The sequence below is a fragment of the Palaemon carinicauda genome, chromosome 19 (assembly GCF_036898095.1).
Source record: "Palaemon carinicauda isolate YSFRI2023 chromosome 19, ASM3689809v2, whole genome shotgun sequence".
Lineage (NCBI taxonomy): Eukaryota > Metazoa > Arthropoda > Malacostraca > Decapoda > Palaemonidae > Palaemon > Palaemon carinicauda.
Window position 1 is genome coordinate 17,542,186 of NC_090743.1, and position 18,686 is coordinate 17,560,871.

Sequence of the window (18,686 nt, forward strand, 5' to 3'; positions counted from 1 at the left end):
TTCGAGAGGCCTTGATCAGCGAACAGACGTTCCCTCTATGGTATCGGGTGTATCTTACCAAGATCACCCCTACCATAAGGCGAGAAAGACGATTTTCTCCTCGTCATCCGAAGGCTTTTCGCATAAGAAACCGTGGAACAAGGTTTCGAGGCCCTTTAAGCGAAAGTCAGTCCTTTCAGGACAGGTCCAGCGTCCTGGTTTTAACCATTAGGACAGCTCTGACCCTATGCAGTCATCGGAAGACTGCTCGCCGCCTAACAAAAGCGTAACACAGACTCCGAGAGTCTTTTTGTAGGCAAGGTTTTGCGGTCACAGACGTTACCCTCGTCTCTTACCGCAACCATTCCCGTTGATCCTAAATGGGTTGTACGGCAAGACATGCAGAATAAGCTTGCCTCCCTTATGGAAGACTATTCTGCCGATAAGTCCGTTGAGCCTAGCCGTTTATCTCATAGAGATCCTGGCCTTCAGCCACCCTAACGTTCCTTTGTGCGTCCTGTTGACGTTGGCGTAGCCAAGTCACGTCAGTCAGGTTGTTTAGAACCACACTCGATGCGGTCTCGTGTGGATTTTCAGCCACATTTGGACGTTAGGCCACTTGCTGATGCTCCTGTTGACGTTCAGGACGTTCGCTAACAATCGGAGTTGACTTGTTTTGACGCTGAGCGTCAACCTCCGCATTCTAGAGTTGTTTTGACTGCTCAGTCTAGGCGGTCAAAGCAGTCTCGAGTGGACGCTGTGCGTCCTCACGCACCTTTTGTTGTTGACAGTTCACAGACTGTCAAGCAGTTACATGACGTTGCGTCCTGGTCTCACGCACCTGTTGTTGTTGACAGTTCAAAGACTGTCAAGCAGTTACATGACGTTGCGTCCTGGTCCGCTACTAATGCACCAGTGCGTGTAGACTCTGCTTGTAAAGCATTGCCACCACGGTAGGTCTCTCCCTTGCTTGAGACTCGGCTATTATCGGACAAGGTTCCTTCAGATGAGGAAGTTGCTGTTCCCCCTCCTACTGATATTCCCTTGAGGACTCTGTCAGACGGAGAGGAGCCTAAAGCTGCTTAGCCCTCTATGGACTTTAAATAAATCATACTGATTTTTAAGGATCTTTGTCCGGATCTTTTTGTAACTGCTGCTCCTCGTTCGCCTAAACGTCAGAGCTTACACTAGGCCTAGCTACTTCGAAGCCGTTGTTTTATAAGCTAGTGCTCTCTCGCTCTTCTAAGAGAGCTTTACGTTTGCTAGGCGACTGGTTTATCACCAGGAGGAGTTTGGGGGAGATAGCCTTTGCTTTCCCTTCTTTTAAACTGGCTTATAGAGCGAGAGTCTGATATGACACGAGAGAAGTTCTCGGCTTGGGAGTTCCTGCCTCTGCCCAGATAGACTTCTCAAACCTCATACTCTCTCCCTGGCGCCTGGCCATGAGACGCTCCAAGATTTTACAGGTCGACTTCACAGCTATTTTCGAGCCTTTGAAGTTTTGCTGTACAATTATGTCGTGCATAAACAAGGCTTTCAGGGATGGCTCCAATGATCTGACAGCCACGTTCTCTGCAGGAACAAGTCCCTCAGGGATGGCTCCATGATTTGGCAGCCATGTTCACTGCAGGAGTACGTAAGAGGCAAGTGCGCTCAATGTGTTCATTGTCAAGACAAACTTCACGATGAAGTCTACCAGGCTGTCTTGACAGCATTTATGGAAGGCGACTGGATGGTCTCTCTCGACCTTCAGGAGGCATACTTCCACATTCCTATACACCCGCCGGATTCCCAACCGTTTCTGAGTTTTGTTTACAGGAATGTGGGGTACCAGTTTCGAGCCCTGTGCTTTGGCCTCAGTCCTGCGCCTCTCGTGTTTACGAGGCTCATGAGGAATGTGGCAAAATCCCTCCATCTATCGGGGATCTGAGCCTCCCTGTACTTGGACGACTGGCTTCTCAGAGCATCGTCCAGTCTTCACTGTCTGCAGGATCTACATTGGACGTTGAGTCTGGCCAGGGAGTTGGGACTTTTGGTCAACCTAAAAGTCCCAACTGATCCCATCCCAAATTATTCTATATTTGGGGATGGAGATTCGCAGTCAAGCCCTGCTCGAAGTCCAACTAATGCTGAAACGAAACGTTTATTCAGTCAGGAGTTGGAACAGTCTCGTAGGGACTCTCTCATCCTTGGAGCAGTTTGTCTCACTAGGGAGACTACACCTTCTGCCTCTCCGGTTCCATCTAGCCTTTCACTGGAACTAGGACAAGACATTAGAGACGGTATCATTCTCAGTCTCCGAACCAGTAAAGGCATGCCTGAAATGGTGGGACAGCAATATCAGTCTGAGAGAGGGACTATCCCTAGCAGTCAAGAACCCAAACCACGTGTTGTCCTCAGACGCGTCGGATTTGGGTTGGGGTGCGACCCTGGACGGTCGGGAATGCTCGGGTCTGTGGACCTCAAGTCAGAAGAGCATGCACATCAACGGCAAGGAGCTATTAGCAGTCCACTTGGCCTTGATGATATTAGAAGGCTTCTTCGAAACTTAGTGGTAGAGGCAACTCAGACAACACCACAACTTTGGCGTACATCTCCAAGCAAGGAGGCACACACTCCTTCACGCTGCTCGAGATCGCAAGGGACCTTCTCTTATGGTCAAGAATTCGAGGCATATCCCTGTTGACGAGATTCATCCAGGGGGACTTGAACGTCTTGGCAGACTGTCTCAGTCGGAGGGGTCAGGTGATACCCACGGAATGGACCCTCCACAATGACGTGGGCAAGAGTCTTTGGGCTACTTGGGGTCAACCCACCATAGACCTCTTTGCCTCCTCGTTGACCAAAAGGTTACCAATCTATTGCTCTCCAGTCCTAGATACAGAAGCAATCTACATAGACGCGTTTCTACTGGATTGGTCTTTTCTGGACTTATATGCATTCCCACCATTCAAGATAGTCAACAAGGTACTGCAGAAGTTCGCCTCTCACGAAGGGACAAGGTTGACGTTGGTTGCTACCCTCTGGCCCGCGAGAGAGTGGTGCACCGAGGTACTTCAATGGCTGGTAGACTTTCCAAGAAGTCTTCCTCTAACGGTAGATCTGTTACGTCAGCCCCACGTAAAGAATGTCCATCAAAGCCTCCCCGCTCTTCGTCTGACTTCCTTCAGACTATCGAAAGACACTCAAGAGCTAGAGGCTTTTCGAAGGAGGCAGCCAGTGCGATTGCAAGAGCTAGGAGAGCTTCTACCATTAGAGTATACCAGTCGAAGTGGGAAGTCTTTCGAGACTGGTGCAAGTCAGCATCTGTGTCCTCGTCCAGTACCTCTGTAGCCCAAATCGCAGATTTTCTTTTACATCTGAGAAAGGTTCACTCCCTTTCAGCTCCCACAATTAAGGGCTACAGGAGCATGTTGGCTTCGGTCTTTCGACATAGAGGCTTAGATCTTTCCAACAATAAAGATCTCCAAGATCTCCTTAAGTCTTTCGAGACCTCTAAGGAACGTCGTTTGGCAACTCCTGGATGGAACTTAGACGTGGTCCTAAGGTTCCTCATGTCAGACAGGTTTGAGCCATTACATTCAGCCTCCCTGAAGGATCTCACCCTCAAGACACTTTTCCTAGTGTGCTTGGCTTCGGCTAAAAGGGTCAATGAACTTCATGCCTTCAGTAAGAACATCGGCTTTTCTACAGAAAAAAGCCACTTGTTCACTTCAACTTGGTTTCCTGGCCAAAAATGAACTGCCTTCTCGTCCTTGGCCTAAATCTTTTGATATTCCTTGCTTATCAGAGATCGTAGGCAACGAACTGGAAAGAGTATTATGTCCTGTTAGAGCTCTTAAGTTCGATTTAGCTCGTACTAAGTCTTTACGAGGGAAATCTGAGGCATTATGGTGCTCAGTTAAGAAACCTTCATTGCCTATGTCAAAGAATGCTTTGTCATATTTTATCAGATTTTTTTTAATACGAGAAGCTCATTCTCACTTGAATGAGAAAGACCGATGTTTGCTTAAGGTTAAGACGCACGAAGTTAGAGATATAGCAACCTCCGTGGCCTTCAAGCAAAATAAATCTCTGCAAAGTATTATGGACGCGACTTTTTGGAGAAGCAAGTCAGTGTTCGCGTCATTTTACTTAAAAGATGTCCAGACTCTTTACGAGGACTGCTACACACTGGGTCCATTCGTTGCAGCGAGTGCAGTAGTGGGTGAGGGTTCTACCACTACACTTCCCTAATTCCAATATCCTTTTAATCTGTCTCTTGAAATGTTTTTAATATTGTTTTATGGGTTGTTCGGAAGGCTAAGAAGCCTTTCGCATCCTGGTTGATTTGGCGGGTGGTCAAAGTCATTTCTTGAGAGCGCCCAGATTAGGGGTTTGATGAGGTCCTGTTGTATGGGTTGCAACCCTTGATACTTCAGCTCCTGGGAGTCTTTCAGCATCCTAAGAGGATCGCTGGGCTCCGTGAGGAAGACAGACTTACAAGGCAGAGTAATCGTCTAAGTCAACTTCCTTACCAGGTACCTATATATTTTGGTTTTGTTATATTGATAACTGTCAAAATGAAAAAACTCTTAGCTTATACGCTGTAAACATAATTAACTCTGGTCTCTACCCACCTCCTTGGGTGTGAATCAGCTATTATATATTCACCGGCTAAGTTAAATATTTAAAAATGATATTTTAATTATAAAATAAATTTTTGAATATACTTACCCGGTGAATATATAAATTAAATGACCCTCCCTTCCTCCCCAATAGAGACGCAGCGGGACGAGAAGAATTGAAGGTTTTGTTTACATACAAGAGTGGTATCTGGCCGACAGTTGGCGCTGGTGGGCACACCCGCAACCTTCATAGCAATCGCTCGCGAGTTTTTTGAGTGTGTTTTCTGTCGAGCCGCAGAGTTGCAGCTATTATATATTCACCGGGTAAGTATATTCAAAAATTTATTTTATAATTAAAATATCATTTTAATCGAAAATCGCGGCAATCGCCTTGTGGTGGTTGTGTGGTTAGATGGTTAACAACCCTTACAGGGTGGTACTTGGAATCATTCCCGTTTTCTGTTCCTCAGATTATCTCTGCCGGCAGGATCGACAACATCGTTGGTCCGCCTTTCAGAGTTTTTTGGGATCGCTTTCCCTTCATCGCCTTTTTGGACTTCGTTTTTGGTGAAGTACACTGTGTTGGGATTTGCCAATCGTGTTTTTTTTTTTTTTTTTTTTGTCTTTTTTCCTTTATTATCATGAGTGAGAAAATTCATTATCGTGTTTGTGCGAATGATATTTGCAAGGTGAGGTTGCCGAAAGTTTCGGTTGACCCTCACACTATCTGTATGGGTTGCAGGGGGTTTGAATGTGCCTTAGATAATAAGTGCAAGGAATGCGAGGTTTTAAGTGATGATGATTGGTTAGCTATGAAGCGCTATGTGCGCAAACTTGAGATTGATAGAGTTAGAAGAGCTAAATCAAAGTCAAAGTCTGCTGGTGAGCCTAGCTTAGATTTATCTATTGACCCTTTGCTTGTAACCCCTTTGGAAGGTATTCCTTCCCCAAATGTAGTGACTCCTGCCCCTTCTACAGGACCTGTGCCTACGGATGACCCTGGGTATGCTAAATTAGCTGCTGAATTGGAGGCCATTAAAGCACAGTTGGAGGCCTTTAAAGGTAAGGGTGTAGGTGAAATTAGTGCTTGTGAAAGTGCAGTGGAGGAGGCGACTGATCGAATCTGTCATACCCCTAGGTCTAGACCTCTACCAAGCTCCCAGGACCAAGGGAGAAGGTACGTCGAAAGCCGAAAGGGGGTGAGAGGTGCTTATCCTTGGTCAGTCGTCGCCTCAGACAGTCCTGTTGCGATCTCCCAGGCTGCTCTTGACCGCCGTAGGAAAGGCGTGTCGGATACGTTTGTGTCTTCGCCTGATCGTTCTCCCAGATGAATTGGCGTTATGAATCAAGACCAGTGAAGAGAGGGTGGAACCGGGACGTGCAGTCTCGCTCTCCCTCTCCCGGTTCGAGTAGCAGAGACCCTGATCCTTCGGAAGACGATTTCGATGTTCCTGTTAAAAGGGCGAAACAGAGAGTCCTTAGCCCAGTTAATCCTGCTAGACTCCCTGCTTCTTCTGCCAGCGCTCCCAGTCAAGCTGTACGACAACTGCCGTCTTCGGCACCGCGAGAGCCAGCGGAGGTTGCTAAAGCTTTCATGGTTGTTATGCAGGAACAACTTTCATCGTTAGTTAAAGCTTTCAGCCACCCATCTCAGTCCGTCAGACGTAAGGACGTCTCTTTGCCTGTTAAGAGATCTTCTAAGAGAGATTTTAGTATCTCTCCCAAGAAACCTCTGCGCACTTCGTCGGCCGTACGACAACGCACACCCTCTTCATCGGCACGCTGCCAGGAATTTCCTTCCCCCCTCTCCCGGCGCCAGGACGATACTGCCTCTCGTTCTCGGCGCCGTGACAATTCCGTTTCCCTTTCGAAACGCCTGGACGTTACTGCCTTGTTTCATAGGAAACAGGATGAATGCAGTCTGCATTTTCAAGGCGACGGCAGCCTGCATCTTCAGGACGCTTCCATTTCTCGTCATCGTGACGATACTGCCTCTCGTCATCGTGACGATACCGCTTCTCGTCATCGTGACGATACCGCTTCTCGCCGACTAGATGTTAGCGGCGCTCGGCGCCAGGATTCAAACAGCTCTCGCTGCCAGACTGCTGGCAGCCCAACTCTTCGGGATGTTATCCTTGAGCAGGACCTCGAAGATATTTCGGAAGAGGAAGAAAAACCTGCCAACTCTTCTAGCGATTACAAGGTTCTTTCTCGCTCTCTTTTGGAACTTTATGGGGAGGAATTTCAACCTTCGGCCCCTCGTTCTCCTCAGTCTCAATTTACCAGGAAGAAAGCCACTAAGTCTTCGGCCTTCATCAAAATGAGACTTTCAATTTCGGCCAGGAAAGCTCTGGCTACAGTGGATGATTGGATGAAGGAACGGAGACAAGCTGTCAAGACCACCTTTTCTTTTCCACCGTCTCGGCTCGCTTCCAAGGCCGGTATGTGGTATGAGACAGGGGAACCTTTGGGGTTAGGAGTGCCTTCCTCCTCCCAAGGTGACTTCTCGGCTCTTGTGGACTCGGCAAGAAGGCATGCTTTAAACTCTGCCAAGGTGATGTGGTCCATGTCGGAGCTTGATCACCTCGTCAAGGGAATTTTCAGGGTTTTCAAGGTTTTCAGCTTCCTGGACTGGTCTCTCGGGACTCTGTCCAGGAAGTCTGAACTCCTGGAGGACACGAAGGACCTGACGAGTATCATGTCCTGCATGGACAAAGCTCTAAGGGATGGAGCTAATGAATTGGCTTCCCTTTTCTCAGCAGGGGTCTTAAAGAAGAGGGCCCTTTTGTGCTCCTTCACCTCTAGATCTGTGACTGTTGCCCAGGAGTCAGAGCTACTTTACGCCCCTTTTTCACGTCATCTTTTTCCTGAAGCTCTGGTCAGAGATATCTCCCTTTCTCTGGCTCAGAAGGCTACTCAGGACCTTTTGTCTCGGTCGGCTAGAAAGACCTTACCTGTTGCTCCTGCTCCTCTGAAGAAGGAGGAGAAGAAGTTTCAACAGCCCTTTCGGGGCAGGATCTCCTCGAGAGCGGATTGTAGGGGGAGAAGACAAGAGTCAGGGCCAAGGACCAGCAGGGGTGCGTTTAGGCCCCGGTCCAAAAAATGAGATGGAAGTCCTCCAGACACCAGTAGGGGCAAGACTGTCTCGTTTTTGACAGTCTTGGAAAAGGAGAGGGGCGGACACCTGGTCCCTCTCAGTCGTCAAGGAAGGTTACAAGATCCCCTTTTTAAAGAAACCACCTCTCTCAGACTCTCCCCTAGCCTTAGTGGCTCAGTACACCGACACGGAGAAACGAGAGGCTCTTCTGGAGCTGGTCGACCAGATGTTGGTCAAGGGAGCAATAGAGCCAGTTCAAGACCTCGCCTCCCCAGGCTTTTACAATCGCCTGTTTCTGGTTCCCAAGAACTCGGGTGGATGGAGACCAGTCCTAGCTGTCAGCTCTCTGAATGCCTTCGTGGAGAAAACAAAGTTCTCCATGGAGAAGACTCAGTCAGTGCTGGCTGCAGTTCGTCCAGGAGACTGGATGGTTTCTCTCGACCTGCAGGACGTTTATTTTCACGTCCCCATTCATCCGTCTTCGAGGAGATATCTGAGGTTTGTGTTCCAGGGCAAGTGCTTCCAGTTCAGATCTCAGCACAGCTCCCCAAGTTTTCACCAGACTAATGGCGAATGTGGCAGGCTGGTTACACCAGGAGGGGATAAGGGTCTCCTTCTATCTAGACGACTGGCTGATCCGGTCACAGTCGAAAGAGAAATGTCTGGAGGACCTAATGAAAACTTATACGATCACTCAGGACCTGGGACTCATCGTCAACTGGGGGAAGTCTCAGACCGAGCCGAATCAGACTATTCTCTATTTGGGGATAGTTCTGAATTCAGTTCTTCTTCAGGCTTCTCCCTCCCAGGAGAGGCAGACCAGGTGCCTGGACAAAGTCAAAGACTTTTTGAGGAAGCAGGAATGCTCAGCGAAGGAGTGGATGAGTCTGCTGGGAACTCTATCCTCCCTGGAGCAGTTTGTCCCTTTGGGGAGACTGCACCTAAGGCCTCTGCAACACTTCCTCGCAAAGGTTTGGAACAGAAAGATCCAGGAGGACACTTTTTCTTTTCCCATTCCGACAGAGATCAAGGATCTTTTAATGTGGTGGCTGGACCCAGCTCTGTTGGGAAAAGGGATCTCCTTGTTCAAGAAGAACCCCAACCTAGTGTTATTCTCTGACGCGTCCGAGTCAGGCTGGGGAGTAACACTAGGGAACAAAGAGGTCTCAGGTATTTGGGAAGGGAGTCAGGTCAGTTGGCATATCAACAGGAAGGAATTGATGGCCATTTTGTTAGGGCTCAAGGCCTTCAAAACCTCGGTGTTGGGAAAGACTGTGGAGATCAATTCCGACAACACCACAGCTCTCGCGTACATAAGGAAGCAAGGGGGAACTCACTCCCTCTCTCTGTTCTCAACTGCGAGAGAGCTTCTCCTCTGGGCGAACGAGAACGAGACCCAGCTGTTGACAAGGTTTGTTCAAGGGCAGAGAAACATCAGGGCAGACATGCTCAGCAGGAGGGAACAGGTCCTTCCTACAGAGTGGACTCTCAACCCGCATGTCTGTCGGAGCCTCTGGAAGTTGTGGGGCAGACCAGTAATAGACCTTTTCGCCTCCGGTCTAAACAAGAGGATCCCTAACTACTGCTCCCTAGTCCCGGACGAGGAAGCTGTTGCAGTGGACGCCTTCTTGATGGATTGGACGGGGCTGGACATGTATGCCTTTCCCCCGTTCAAGATCATCAATCTGGTTGTCAGGAAATTCGCTCTCCTCGATTCGGGACGAATGATCCTAGTGGCTCCATTCTGGCCTGCGAGGGAATGGTTCACCGAAGTGGTAGGGTTGCTGATGGACTTTCCAAGAAGACTCCCGGCAAGTCCAGATCTCAGACAACCCCACTTCGAGAGATTTCACCAAAACCCCCTCGCTCTCAATCTGACTGCCTTCAGACTGTCTAGAAGCTCGTTAGATCTCGAGGCTTTTCGGCACAAGCGGCGAAAGCTATTGCCAGGGCAAGGAGGATCTCTTCACAAAGAGTCTACCAGTCAAAGTGGGAGACCTTTAGAGCTTGGTGCAGGAGGCGCAAGGTTTCCTCGTCCTCTACCTCTCTAAGCCAGATTGCAGACTTTCTTTTGTACCTCAGGCAGGATGCTAAGCTGGCTGTATCTACCATTAAAGGATACAAGAGCATGCTCTCAACCGTCTTTAGGCATAGAGGCTTAGAGTTATCTCAGAATAAGGACTTGCAGGACCTCATTAGGTCTTTTGAGACAACGAAGCAGGTGCACTTAAGACCCCCTTCTTGGAACCTGGATGTGGTGCTCAAGTTTTTGTGCTCCAGGAAGTTTGAGCCTATCTCGCAAGCTTCTCTGCGAGATGTGACTAAGAAAACCCTCTTCCTTTTGTCTCTAGCGACTGCCAGGAGGATCAGCGAGGTCCAGGCAATCGAGAAGCGTGTAGGCTTCACCCTAAATGGAGTGGTTTGTGCCTTGAGGTTCGACTTTCTCGCCAAGAATGAGAACCCTTCGAAACCCTGGCCTAGGACTTTTGAAGTCCCTAACCTCACGAATCTAGTAGGTCAGGAACAGGAAAGCCTCCTCTGCCCGGTTAGGGCTCTCAAGGCTTATTTGGCCCACACTAAGAGCGTGAGGGGTGCTTCCAACTCCTTATGGTGTTCGGTGAAGGATCCTCAAAAACCCCTGTCAAAGAACGCTTTGTCCTTTTTCCTGAGGGAAACTATTAGGGAAGCCCACCTCTTTTGTGAGGAAGAAAACTTCGCCCTGTTAAAAGTACGGGCTCACGAAGTAAGGGCCATTGCTGCTTCACCGGCATACCGGAAAAATATGTCAGTTAAGCAGATCATGGACGCAACGTTCTGGAGGAGCAACTCTGTCTTCGCTTCTCATTACCTCAGAGAGGTAAGAGTGGACTATGACAAGTGTTATACCTTGGGCCCATACGTAGCTGCGGCTTCTGTATTAGGCAAAGGAGTTACTACCCCCACTCAACCTTAGTTTATGTCCTTGTATATGGGTTTGTGTTTTTTATGGTTGTCTGAGGTCCTCGTCCTGTGGTACGGTTCCCTCAGTCCAGATAGATAGTTTATATCTATTTCTGCAAGGTTAGATGGTTAGCTTTAGTAAGGTTGCAGGTTTTTTATATGGGAAGGTAGTTTTCTGAAGTCTAGTCAAGTTGTTGGTCCTACCCCTTTGACAGACTCGATCGAGTTGTTTGCAGCGTAGCAGGTCTACTCCTGGCTGAACACTCCTAAGGGAAAGCGACTCTAGAGGCAGTTACCTTTGAAGTCAGCTACCTTAGCAGGTAAGGAATCAAGGTGTTTGTTCTCCTACAACTCTTGTTGTTTCCCCAACTATGTTTTTCTGTCTGTTCCCCTCCTCCAAATGTGTGAATCAGCTATATATATATAACTGCCAGGTAAGTTCTATTCATAAAAATGGAGTTTTTATGATAAAACAAAGTTTTATGAATACTTACCTGGCAGTTATATATATATTTTAAAGCCCACCCACCTCCCCTCAGGAGACAGGTCGGGCAAAGATAATCTGAGGAACAGAAAACGGGAATGATTCCAAGGAGAGCGGGGAAGGAAATTCCTGGCAGCGTGCCGATGAAGAGGGTGTGCGTTGTCGTACGGCCGACGAAGTGCGCAGAGGTTTCTTGGGAGAGATACTAAAATCTCTCTTAGAAGAAGATCTCTTAACAGGCAAAGAGACGTCCTTACGTCTGACGGACTGAGAAGGGTGGCTGAAAGCTTTAACTAACGATGAAAGTTGTTCCTGCATAACAACCATGAAAGCTTTAGCAACCTCCGCTGGCTCTCGCGGTGCCGAAGACGGCAGTTGTCGTAGAGCTTGACTGGGAGCGCTGGCAGAAGAAGCAGGGAGTCTAGCAGGATTAACTGGGCTAAGGACTCTCTGTTTCGCCCTTTTAACAGGAACATCGAAATAGTCTTCCGAAGGATCAGGGTCTCTGCTACTCGAACCGGGAGAGGGAGAGCGAGACTGCACGTCCCGGTTCCACCCTCTCTTCACTGGTCTTGATTCGTAACGCCAATTACGTCTGGGAGAACGATCAGGCGAAGACACAAACGTATCCGACACGCTTTTCCTACGGCGGTCAAGAGCAGCCTGGGAGATCGCAACAGGACTGTCTGAGGCGACGACTGACCAAGGATAAGCACCTCTCACCCCCTTTCGGCTTTCGACGTACCTTCTCCCTTGGTCCTGGGAGCTTGGTAGAGGTCTAGACCTAGGGGTATGACAGATTCGATCAGTCGCCACCTCCACTGCACTTTCACAAGCACTAATTTCACCTACACCCTTACCTTTAAAGGCCTCCAACTGTGCTTTAATGGCCTCCAATTCAGCAGCTAATTTAGCATACCCAGGGTCATCCGTAGGCACAGGTCCTGTAGAAGGGGCAGGAGTCACTACATTTGGGGAAGGAATACCTTCCAAAGGGGTTACAAGCAAAGGGTCAATAGATAAATCTAAGCTAGGCTCACCAGCAGACTTTGACTTTGATTTAGCTCTTCTAACTCTATCAATCTCAAGTTTGCGCACATAGCGCTTCATAGCTAACCAATCATCTTCACTTAAAACCTCGCATTCCTTGCACTTATTATCTAAGGCACATTCAAACCCCCTGCAACCCTTACAGATAGTGTGAGGGTCAACCGAAACTTTCGGCAACCTCACCTTGTAAATATCATTCGCACAAACACGATAATGAATTTTCTCACTCATGATATTAAAGGAAAAAAGACAAAAAAAAAAAAAAAAAAAAAAAAAAAAAACAACACGATTGCCAAATCCCAACACAGTGTACTTCACCAAAAACGAAGTCCAAAAAGGCGATGAAGGGAAAGCGATCCCAAAAAACTCTGAAAGGCGGACCAACGAAGTTGTCGATCCGGCCGGCAGAGATAATCTGAGGAACAGAAAACGGGAATGATTCCAAGTACCACCCTGTAAGGGTTGTTAACCATCTAACCACACAACCACCACAAGGCGGTTGCCGCGATTTTCGATTAAATTCTGCCGCAGTCGGAGACTCAGCTATATATATATAACTGCCAGGTAAGTATTCATAAAACTTTGTTTTATCATAAAAACTCCATTTTACGCATTATAAATAACAAGCTGGAGTAGTGCCCTAGGACGCACTTGAAGGCTATGTCGATGCATCGGGTTTGATAACACTTCCCGCTGCCACCACAAAATGATGTATCTCCTCAAATTCTTTCAGAAAATGCCTGAAGAAAACCTAATGGACTTCCAACTGGTATATGCCTGTAGACCCTCAAAGGACATATACTGGAAGAAATTTAGAGAGGAAGCCACTTTTCTAGGGTCATGACCCGGTGGCATACTAGCTGGGTCCGCTCTTCTTATAAAATAAGTAATCTTTGCTTTTAACTGTTTCAAAGATAAATCTGATCCCACCGTTTCCCCTTTAAAAATTGACCACCTTTAAACTGCACTGTTCTTAATAAATAAACTTTCAAGCACTGCACTAGACATAAGGAAGGATCACTTGATAGGGGAACTATTTTCCATGGACCCCAATGTTTAGAGGGAAGTTCATTCTTGGCTAGAAAAGCGGGATCGGGGTATAAATTAACCTCGCCATTATCCACAAATTCAATGTGACCCTCGTCTCTTGAGAGAGCCACAGTCTCACTAACACGAGCACCCGAAGCCATCGCAACTAGAAAGATGACTTGAGTCAGATCACGAATACAAGCCATTTGATTGTCAGTATCCGAAGCGAATTATAAAACCTTGTCCAAAAACCAAGAGGTAGGCTTCGGCGGAGCCGATGGCCGCAACCTTGCACAAGCCTTCGTAATTTTATTAGAGAGATCAGAGTTAAAAATTATATCAAAGGCGTATAGTACAGTGTATAGGTCTAGCAACGGCTGACTTGTATGACGAGATTGTGGAGGAAGCTAGACCCTTCGCGTGTAAATCAATCAAAAAACCTAAACAAAAATCCATTGTAATTGAATCTGGATTCTTGTCCATGACGTATTTGACCCATTTCTTCCACGACGTTTCATACTGGGTCATAGTAGTGGAAGTCTTATAATTTTCTGCAAACTCCAACTTATGTTTAATTTGGAATCTTTTCCAAAGCTAAGGCAAAAAAATCATGAGATGATGGTGGTTTGTTCTCCATGATGAATCGTAGACAATCTTTCGCTGTACCTCCTGGAACAGAATCGGGTTCGGTAACGGCACCAACTTGGGGTTCAATTCTGTTACCATGGGAAACCAGTTGCTCTTCGCCCACAGAGGAGCAGCCAGGGCCACTGTCTCGTTGAACGACCGAAGTTTGTCCAGAACCTTCATGAGGAGGTTGAAGGGTGGAAACTGGTAAATCCTTGTCCAACAATTCTAATCCAGGGACATTGCATCCATGCTCACTGCTGCTTGATCCACATTCGGTGCTACATAGCAGGGAAGTTTCTTGCTGACTCGTCGCAAACGGATCCACTTGAAGTCCAGGGGCTTGATCCTGCATGAAAGAGACTGATTTTTCTTCTGGAGACCACTCCGTCTCTAGAGGTTTTGTCCGAGATAGGGAGTCCACCATCACATTTCTTACTCCACGAAGGTGGGATGCTGACATGCCAATTTTTCCTCTGAGCCAGCGTAAAGATGGCTAACATTACATGATTTATTTTAGGAGATCTCGACCCTTGTCTGTTGATGCAATGGACTATCACCTTGCTGTCGAGAACTAGACGAATGTGAATGTTCTTCTTCAAGTGTAACTTTTTGAGGGACAAGGAGACTGCCATGGCCTCCAGGATATTGATGTGGAATTGTTTAAATTTCTGGGACCAACCGCCTTGCACTTTTTTTGAGGGGGGGTATGACCCCCCCAACCATCCAATGAGGCGTCCATATGAAGAATCGCTACCGGAGGAGGAAAGCGCAACGGTATTGTCTGCGACAGACTTTTGTCAGTGGACCACGGTTGAAGTTGTCTTCGAAGTAGAACCGGGGTCGTCTTCTGATGGTTGCGAAGAGCTTTGGAGGCTCTCCGTTTCCAAACTCTGCTTGCATCCTTGAGCCGTACTTTGTTACTGATGCGAATTTCCAAAGATCCTAGAACCCTCTCCTGGCGTCGCCTGGTGGTCGTCCCCCGACTTGATCAGAGACCTGACTGACTTTGCTATTTCTTTCCTCTTGGAGGGAGGGATAGAAAGGGAATGAGACTTTAGGTTCCAGTGAATCCCCAACCATTGGAAATCTTGAGCTGGGGTCAGTCTCGACTTCTTGAAGTTGATCTGAAATCCTAGAGACTGAAGGAACCTTACAACTTGAGTGGTTGCTTCCGAGCACTCCTGTGCTGGAGCCCATACTAGCCAGTCATCCTTTTGGCACACTATCCTATTGTACCTGTACTGGCGATGCATCGCTGCTTACGGCAGTGTCTCCACTGGCAGCGCTGCCTTCAGCTATGGCATGGTGTTTTTTTCAGGAACCATTGGCGTTTGTCTCCGCCGCCCAAGGCACCTTTGCCCCCAACGGTGTTGCCGTTACTGGCGGCGGGGGTAGTACTAGTCTGTATGAGGGGTTGACTGTGCCAGCGCCTTATGTCACATAGGAAGCTAGCAGCAATGCTTTTACCCCCTACTTGAAGGCCTTTTTCCCGAAGTTGCTGAACAACTGCGTCGATAACCTTCTTGAAAATCCTCGGAGCTATGTTGAGCCCGAATGGCAAAGCTTTGAAGACATAGCCCTTTCACTCCAGGCTGAAACCAAGGTAGGAGGAGAATTGTCGACCTATCGGAAGATGCCAGTAAACGTCGGTAAGATCTATAGAGTCAGTGTAAGCCTCCCGGGGTAGTAAGGTCCGTATCTACGAAATAGTCAGCATCCGGAACTTGTTGCACTGAACGAACAGGTTTAGACGAGATAAGTCGAGAATAGTTCGAGGTATGTTCGAATCTTTCTTTGGCACGCAAAGTAGACGACCTTGAAATCTCATAAATCTCATGCAACGGATAACTTTTTCCTCAGGAGGTCTTGTACAGTATTCCAGATGAGGTGGTGACTTCTGGAAAAATCTCCTGAGTTTTGGTGGCCAAACAGACTTAACCCAGTCTAGGAATCTAAGGAGGAGGATAGGTGAGGAGACGTTACATATCCTCTCCCTGATGAACTTATTCCAATTTTTGCAGCTTACCAATGCATTCGTTTCTTTGTCGAGCGTCTTTTCTCAACTTTTTGGAGTTTTTTCCTCGCATGATGGCCTCCCTTTAGTCGTCAAAGTTGAGTAACCTCCTCTTTAACAGTTTGATTTGGCTGTAACTGTTTTTGATCCCTTCGGGGATTGGTTATTTGACTTTTATGGCGATGAGGGAGCGGGGCGCTCTGAGTCTACCTAGCTTTTGGGCGCCATTTTGTGGGCGTTTCTGCCCTTTTTATTTTATGTTCACTTAGTTTTATTTCACTAGTGTTACGTTAGCTAGCTTTATTTTGGCGTTGCGATGCCTTGGGCTCTGTTTTGTGTTTGCTTTTACTACGATTTATGGTAGTTTTAGTTTTATGAGTGTTGGTCTCGGCTAGCTCTAGCTTAGAGAGTGATAGTTTTGTCAGAGACGGGTTTGCCGATAGCGATCAGGTCGTTCTTAGTGGTGTCGTTGGCAGTGGTCTTTTTACCCTTAAAGGGTTTTTTCCTCGGCTATATTAGTTTACTGAGCCTATTATGTCTGCTGCCTTCGATTCTCCTGTTTTTTCGGCTTTTTAGGCTTAGCCTAGCCCTCGTTGGCAAATCCGTTGGTCCACCATGCTGTATTCGTTCACGATCTCCTATGCTAGGACTGTGCAGTCCTTTAGAGGTCCCATTTACGAAGGGTGAGCTCCTTTTCTCTGTGCGCAGTCTTTCCTGTACTGCCGTTCCATCATAGCCTCTGGGATTTCTCGATCGACCTGCGGCATTGAACTTTTAGGCTTAGCGTAGCCCTTGGTGGCGATTGGATTAGCCCTCGTCGGCGAATCCGTTGGGCCGCCATGCTACATAAAACTCCCATGGTTGGACTGTGCAGTTTTTTGGAGTTCCCCTTTGCGAGGGGTGATCTCTCATTGTTGGTGTTCTGACTTACCTGTTCTGCCGTTCCATCGTAGCTTCTGGGATTTCTCGATTGACCTGTGGCATCGACCTATTAGGCTTAGCCATTCTGCATTCGCTCGTGATCTCTCGTGCTAGGACTGCGCAGTCTTTTGGAACCCCCTTTGCGAAAGTTGATTACATCATGTCAGTGCCCCGACTTTCATGTACTGCTGTTACTTCTAAGCCTCTGAGATTTCTCGGTCGGACGGCAACCGCCGTGGCGTTTATTTTGATGCATGGGTATAGCTTCTGCATGTCATCTCTTTTTATCCTAGTCTTTCCGGAACGGACGCGTGAATTTTATCATTATGCGGCTGTGTTTTTTGCTTTTGTTGATCTTGGGAGTTGTTTCCCTCTGGGATCTGACCTTCCACGGCTGTCGGCGTGCTTCTCCCTGAGGGGTGAGGTAACAAACTGATGACAGTGCAGGTACCTGCGGCTTGGCCGCCACCTTTAGGCACGCTATCCTATTGTACCTGTACTGGCGATGCATCGCTGCTTACGGCAGTGTCTCCACTGGCAGCGCTGCCTTCAGCTACAGTATGATGTTTTCTTCAGGAACCATTGGCGTTTGTCTCCGCCGCCCTAGGCACCTTTGCCCCCACCGGTGTTGCCATTACTGGCGGCGGGGGTAGTACTAGTCTGTATGAGGGGTTGACTGTGCCAGCGCCTTAAGTCACATAGGAAGCTAGCAGCAATGCTTTTACCCCCTAGCGATGCCGGTGCTTCCAGTAACACTGGTATATCTGGTGTACATGCCTATAGCAGTGCCAGAATAACGTTTATGTCGCCACCTTTCGACACCCAAATATAGATTTTTCCTACGTCAAAATCTGTTTTATAGTACCTGTTCTGGCCATACGTTGCTGCTTACGGCTGTGCCGCCACTGGCGACACTGCCTTTCTTTTAGCAAGGTGTTTTCTGCGAAAACCCTTGACCGTTATCTCCGCCGCCCTTGGGCACTATTGCCACTGACGGCATTGTTGTTACTGGCGGCGGGGTTAGTACTGGTTTATGGGTGGGTGTGGATATCATACCAGTGCCTTAGGGCACATACGATGTTGGGGGCAATGCCGTTCCCCCTAACGGCAATGCCAATACCTTTAGGGCACAGGCCTTTCTGCCCTTTTTTATCTGAGTCAGTCTTTACATAACTAAGATGAGTTCTCTACTTACTGTAGGTGAATTCTACTACAGGTTAACATGCCTTACTCCTTTAACGTTTGAGCCTTTTTTATGTAGGTTGGGCCTGGGAACTCCTTCTACGAAAGGGTTCTAAGCTCCTGCATTGATTAACCACTACATATGGTTATTGGTTTTCTACCAATTTGTCCATTTCTCTTTGAGGGTGTCGATTGAATAGATGGTTGGTAACTCTATAGGATAGTTACCCCTCCCGAGTTTTTTCTATTGAGGTTATCACCTTGCTTTTATAACACACAGGTTGCTTTAGACTCTTGCTCATTAATCGATGTGTTGATTGCTTAAGTTTACCTCTTTACCTGTGCCCTCTAATTGGCCATTTCTCTGCAGAGATATAGGAGCAACGGTTCTTTCCATGAGCATTTCCCCACCCCTTTTTTTCCCCCTTTTGGGCCTATAATAACAGACCTTTAGGGGGCTAATTTTTCCAATCACACGTTCTTTATAGGCGAATGGACATTTCGCAATTTATCTCCTTTTTTTCTCACCAATTGCATTTACACACAAATTGGGGATTAGTATTCCCTCAATTTTTAACATGGAGTGTTAATGACCCATTTCTTTTGGCTTTTGGTGTCTGCTAGACGATGTAGTCCTCATTTGAACCCTTTTCTCCTTACAGGCGATGCCTATACGGAGATACACTGTTGAGTGCAGACTTGTGTCAGAGCTGTGAGGCATTCCTGTGGTCTCGATATTTGCTGCACACATGC